At 40.3% G+C, this 6,142-nt stretch overlaps 1 long non-coding RNA gene across 3 annotated transcripts; it reads right to left on the bottom strand.

The window, feature by feature from the left end:
* Positions 1–1,598: 1,598 nt before the first annotated feature.
* LOC117820956 lies at positions 1,599–5,893 on the bottom strand. Of its 3 annotated transcripts, none has more exons than XR_004632882.1 (4): positions 5,538–5,893; positions 5,109–5,199; positions 2,983–3,066; positions 1,599–2,853 (listed from the first exon to the last, which is right to left on the bottom strand). It is a non-coding gene; the product is annotated as an uncharacterized LOC117820956 (long non-coding RNA). The 3 variants fall into 3 exon arrangements; XR_004632883.1 differs by lacking the exon at positions 2,983–3,066 and having other exon boundaries at positions 1,599–1,818; positions 2,100–2,853; XR_004632881.1 differs by lacking the exon at positions 2,983–3,066.
* Positions 5,894–6,142: the final 249 nt, after the last annotated feature.

Genomic DNA, 6,142 nt, shown 5'->3' with positions numbered 1-6,142 from the left:
GGACAAACAGGAGTAGTCTCTGATTCCACCATAGACTGTATAAAATATGGACGTAGTATCCGTGACGTCACCCATCTGTTCCTGAGAGCTGTTTTGAAGCAAATCGACGGCGGCAGCCATATTGGTAATGCGGAACTCAACTGGGCAGAGTGTGACGTAGTGTGAGCCTCTTAGCCAATGGCTGTGTGTTCCCGACCGGGAGTCACGTCAGTCATGTCCTTATTTGGGCAAAACTCATAATCTTAATATCTTCTGAACCGTCACGTTAGAAAAAAATTCACCCCCTGTATAGTGTGTGCCATTAGAGAGATTAGCTTTGTAGGGCCAAGCCGTTTTTTGAACCAGGCTGTAAACATGTTTATTAATGCTGCAAAGATCGTCTTTTTCTCATTCATATCTATGTGGTTTCCGGTGTTTCTGCAGCCAGCCTCAAGCGGATTTTCGATGTATTGCAGTTTATATCACTTCCGCATTGGCTTCATCGTTTGAGACCGGAGTTTGCCGCTTGGATTCCACACAGGGTTTATTCAATCATTGATAGTTGATAGTTGCGATTTCGCAATCACAACTATGAACGCAAATTCAACCAATCAGCCCAATTTTTCCGCGGCCTTGCAATTTTATACAATCAGCGCAACTTTCCCGCAAATTTGACCAATTACCTTAATCTCAGCCCCTGTACGTCATCGGGTTTGTCATCAATTTGACTTCCTTGGAACATAAACGTAAGTCCTCACTTGATCGGCACTTTTCAACAACAAAACACGCACAGAGAACGGGTGAAAAGAGGGGACAGCAGGCAGGACAAGTGACGATGACAACGTTGTTATTTATAGATTGAGGGGCTCAGTGTTAGCTTGGTCTCTACCTGCAGCAGGTGTGCTTTATGAACCAGCTCTCCTCACCTTCATGCATCTGTCTCATCTTCATTGAGGATTTTTACCCCCGGTGTGCGTTAGTGACAAAGACACAACCGGGGGACGTCTGTTTACTATTTGATGTTTGACGTTGTTGCCGTGGTTACCGTAAAAAGCTCTGCATCCACAGCTTGATTTAATCCAGTTTGGTGAAACATCAGACACATTCAGTAAGTTTTGATCCACTCCTCGTCATCAAAGATGCAGATTCATTTCAGAGTGCCGTGAACTGACTGTGCATCAGTCGCTGCGAGGTGCATTCAGGGACCGTCGTAAATGTGCAATACAGTCCTTTCATGGCATTTTTCTGTGAATCAAGAGAATCAAAATACAGTCACAGTGGCCACATCAAGAATGCTTTCTAAAAACAACTGTAATTTAGTGTTTTTACTTGCCCCTGAGATGTTATTGGTGGAAAAAAGCAAAAAACTTCGCAACTTTCACCGCAATTTTTTCAAAAAGCTGTCGCAAATTCAGGCTTTTTGGGGACGCAACAATCACAAAAAAAACCCCACAAAATCCTGGAGGGACTGATTACCAGCTTCAGACAGAATTATTGTCTCAGATATTGTAGAAAAAGTCTGATCCTTTCCCGATGATGAACTCTCCCCAAAAGAGGACAAGGCCTTCAAATTGTCCTACAACAGAACATCCAAAAGAGTCAGGAACAGACGCATTAGATACATCAGATATTGATTTATTTGCACATTCAGTAAGCTGTAAAGAAGACAAGTTGTGTTGTCTCTCTTCCCAGGATTTCCAGGTGGAAGCAAAGGATTATGGGTGAACATCATCCTGGGGTCCAAATCTCCCAGTCCTGCGAACAGGGGCGTCAAGTAGACGGACACAAGCTGACAGGAAGTCAAGAAATCACTCAACTTCCCTTTTTCCCCCAACATCTCTGCAGATCAGGATTTGACAATCGAGGTCGAAAGGACAAGAGCAAACAAAGTGGGTCACTTCCTCCCACAGAGACACTCAGATATTAAAGATGGACGTTTGATCCTGAAAACTGTGGTGATATAAAACATCACTGGGTTTATCACCTCAGTGAACACTTCCTGATGAGTTCATGGTCTCAGTGTTTAGTTTCAAGCTGTCTTTAAAACAACATGATGTCCACTCTGTAAATTATTGTCTTGTTTAGTGTAAAATAGACTAAAAAACAGGGCGTGACCTCACCTGCAGAATCAGCTGCATGAAATGACCCCCAGTGACCCTTCATCCACTTTAGCTCTGCTTTGAGACTTTCTTAAAAAGTCTCAAAGCTTGTTTATCAGTTCCCGTTTGAGCTTCAGTCTTTCTTCTGTGTTTCCTTCACAGTGAAGTATCTGTTGGGTGTTAAAAAGGATGACTTGCTTTTACTCAGACTGGAGGTAACATCAGATTTCCTCTCCCACGGTTACACCAGTAACCGTTTCCTCACGCTGGGTGTGTTGCTTCATCCTGGTTGAAATGTGATGAAACTTTGGCAAGAAGATATGAAGTATGTGATCACAGTTACAGACGCAACATTAGCTTATTTTTTTTATCAGAGAAGCCAGAATTTGGAGGTTGTAGTTTGTAGGTCCCAAAAAAAATAGACATTTAAAAACACAGACACAGAACATTTTGTCCCTTAAGTTGAAGCATTTTAAAGGAGGGAGAATGGTCGAGTGTAAGGATGTGATCGTCTTGGACAAGGATCAAATCATGACGACTGGGTTTGAGCATGTCAAAACCTGCATCTCTTGTGGGGTGTTCCTGGTCTGCAGGGGTTAGGACCTACCGAAAGTGGTGTCTGAGGGAGGAAACCAGCATCAAGGTCATGGACAGCCAAGACTTATTGGTGTAAAAGTTGTCCCAAGAGAGGAGCTACTGGAGATCAAACTGCTGAGACAGTGAACGCTGGTTCTGATAGAAAGGACTGGACCACAGAGCGATAGAAGACGGTGGCCTGGAAGGACAAGACAAGAGTTCAAGGTGTTGACTTGGTCTCAGAATTCCCAAGATCTCAATCTGATACAGCATCTGTGGGATGTGCTGGAGTCCAATCCAAGGGTACCCTGCAACTTCCAGGACTTACGGCATCAGCTTCTGACGTCTTGGTGCCAGATACCACAGAGGTCTAGTGGAATCCATATCTCATTAGGACAAGGCCACAAGAACCCTGACATGATGAGAGGGGGGTCTAAGACAGGTGGTCCAAATGTTCATGTTTGATGAAATGTATGATTTCTCAGTTATTGAATGATGAATGATTGAAGTACTTCATAATTTTGTAAAGGCTTTGACTAAAATTGGGGGTTTCATATATGAGAGGTTGATACTGACACCATCGTATCAGGACAAGTCTCATAGTCTATAAAGTAAAAGTGCTTTCCTCTGATTTGTATGTCGTTCTTTATTTGAACACTCGATCTCTTACACTGTTGTCTAGGAAAAAGTACAGGTTTCGACGACCTGAACTCATTTTAACTCCCTCCTATTTTCTCACTTATAGAGAAATAAATGAATCAGAAAGAAATTAAAACAACATTAAACTAATCATAAGATGCAACTCTATCAAAACACTGAGTATTAGGGAATCAAAAGAGCAGATGTGGAGACTGAGAGGATGAGGAACCTGACAATAAGTGACAGATTTAACCTCTTTGCTCCCACTTCTGGACGACCCTGTGAGCACCCAATGACCTGGAAAAACTGCAGCGTGGGAGTCCAACTGGGTGCTCAGCTCTCCAAATGAACCACAGAACAATTCCTCTGTCAACCAGAGTCATACAGAGAGGCCACTTTACAGCAGCGTCTCCCATTGTTTGTCTTTCCTCTGTTTCATAGAGACACCCGGGGGGGACGGAGGGGTGAACAGGGGACAGCCGTGCTTACACAAACTCATCTAACACTCAAATTGGAAAATCCTTACGTCAACAACAGTCAGCAGAGAGTTTTCTGTGCATGTCAGGACAAATGTAACACGTCAAGTGACAGAGAGGCTGGTGGTAATAGTGATTATGGAGGGGCTGAATGGCTGTTTGTCTGATTTCTGCATCATCATCATCTCAGGATTGATAACCGATTTAGGGCCTCAGCTCTTTAAAGGCAGAAACTAAATGCAGCAGAATAGATATTATGGAGTTTTCCCTTTGGAGAAAACAGATAGAAAATAAGCCAAACCAAAGCACACAAGGCATAGCTGCATTTAAACTGAACATTTTGGTTATATATATATATATATATATGGTTTGATTACTGTTTGAAAGAGCAACTGAAACAACCATCCTTGTGGATTATCCCAAATGAATGCTATAAAATGTTGTGTAGCTATATGACGAGCACCAGATTACAAAATTATATAAAGGCCAATTTAGGGGTCCAGAATAATGGACAATGAGCATCACGTAGCATCTGCAAGAGTTCTGGTTCTATATCTAATATATCTGACTGAAAATAAGAAAAAGATGATCTCTAAATGTCCGCTTATCTTTATATGAGAAAATGTGCAGAGCAGTCTTTACAGAAAAAGGGACAGTATTTGTGTTTTGCAGAAAAACTTCTTTTCAATCTTAACATAAAATCCAAACAAACAAATGCCAAAAATCAAACTCAATCTGAACACAACCGACCAATCAACAACCAGAAATCAAGATAAGGCTCCCTGAAAATAATCCAGTGGGCAAGTAAGAAATTGAGTGAGTTCAAATAGATATAACATTAATAATAAAACAAATAAATGTATTATTATTATTTTACCTTTTAATAATAAACTTATTTCCCCCCACTCAGTTCATCTCAATCCACTGTCCAATTTGCTACAATAAACAATAAAAAAGTTTGAATAATTATTTATTTATTTTTATTTAATGTTTGTTTTTTCTGCTTATTATTTATTTTGCTCAACCCCCTCCTCAGATTTGTTTCCTTTATTTTTTTCCACTCAGTTAATCTCAAACCACTGTCCAATTTGCTACATAAACATACAAAGACACACACGCAGAACTCCAGACAACAACAAATCAACAACAACAAACACCAGACTCAACATAACATAAACAAACAAAACATAAACTACCATCCTATGACATCAAACATCATTACAAAGCATGTACCACAGGCATGAGTCAACCTTTATCATTAAAAAGTAACATCAACATTCATAAATAAGCCAAAATGTCCAGTTAAACAAACACAAACATTAACATAAGCAGCTCTTACCTTAGTCAGGAGGATCCTTTTTTTTCCTGGGCGTCGTTTAGGAAGGTTCCGGGGATGGACACCCGACTTCCGGTTAAAAATGGCGTCCCCACTATCAGTCGATTTTAAAATAGTCCACAAGGCATGACTCACCCTTATCATTAAAAGTAACATCAATATTTCTAAAGAGGCCAAAATATCCAGTCAAACAAACAGAAACAATAGTATAAGCAGCCTTTACTTTAGTAAAATAACTATATTTTTCCTCCGGAAGGTTCCGGGGATGGACAGACGACTTCCGGTTAAAAATGGCGTCCTCGCTAACAGTAGATTTGAAAATAGTTCACAAAGCATGAGTCACACTTTATCATTAAACGTAACAGCAACATTTCTAAATAAGCCAACGTATAAAGTCAAACAAACACAAAGATTAGCTTAAGCAGCCCTTACTTTAGTAAAAGAAGTCCCTTTTTCCTCCTCGAGAAGGTTCCGGGGATGGACAGACGACTTCCGGTTAAAAATGGCGTCGATTTTAAAGCAGTTCGGCTAACGGTTAAGCTAGCAGAACAGATGTTAGCACACCGGCAGCAGCTTAAAGCGACATTAATAAACATATTCCTCGATAATAACACTGTTACAAACACATTTGAGTTGTTAAACTTATTCTCTATCTTTCAATATATTTTCTAAAATAAGAGGAACATTCTTATAGTCGAAGAAACAGCCAACAACTGTGATATTAGCTCATTAGCATGAGCTACAGATGCTCCATGAATTGGGCGATTGATACCTACAAAGATGCGTTCAAGTACTTTTTCAAGAGCTCGGGCATCCTGCTACTATACGTTTATAAGAGGACGTGTAACAAAGGGTAAGGTTTCAAAAGATGAAGGAGAAATCAGCCAATCAAATAGAATGACAGGATATATTTTTAAAAAGTAGCTTTGAGTTCAAATTTGAATAACTTGTGCCATATTTGAGTTTTTCCTACTTTCCCTGAATTAATCTGACAGCCAGCTGGTTTGCCTACTTTGCTAATGGAGACATTTTTTAGA

Source organism: Notolabrus celidotus, chromosome 11, assembly GCF_009762535.1.
Source record: "Notolabrus celidotus isolate fNotCel1 chromosome 11, fNotCel1.pri, whole genome shotgun sequence".
NCBI classification, from domain to species: domain Eukaryota; kingdom Metazoa; phylum Chordata; class Actinopteri; order Labriformes; family Labridae; genus Notolabrus; species Notolabrus celidotus.
The sequence above is the reverse complement of the archived record's forward strand: the minus strand, read 5'-3'. Positions and strand labels throughout refer to the sequence as shown.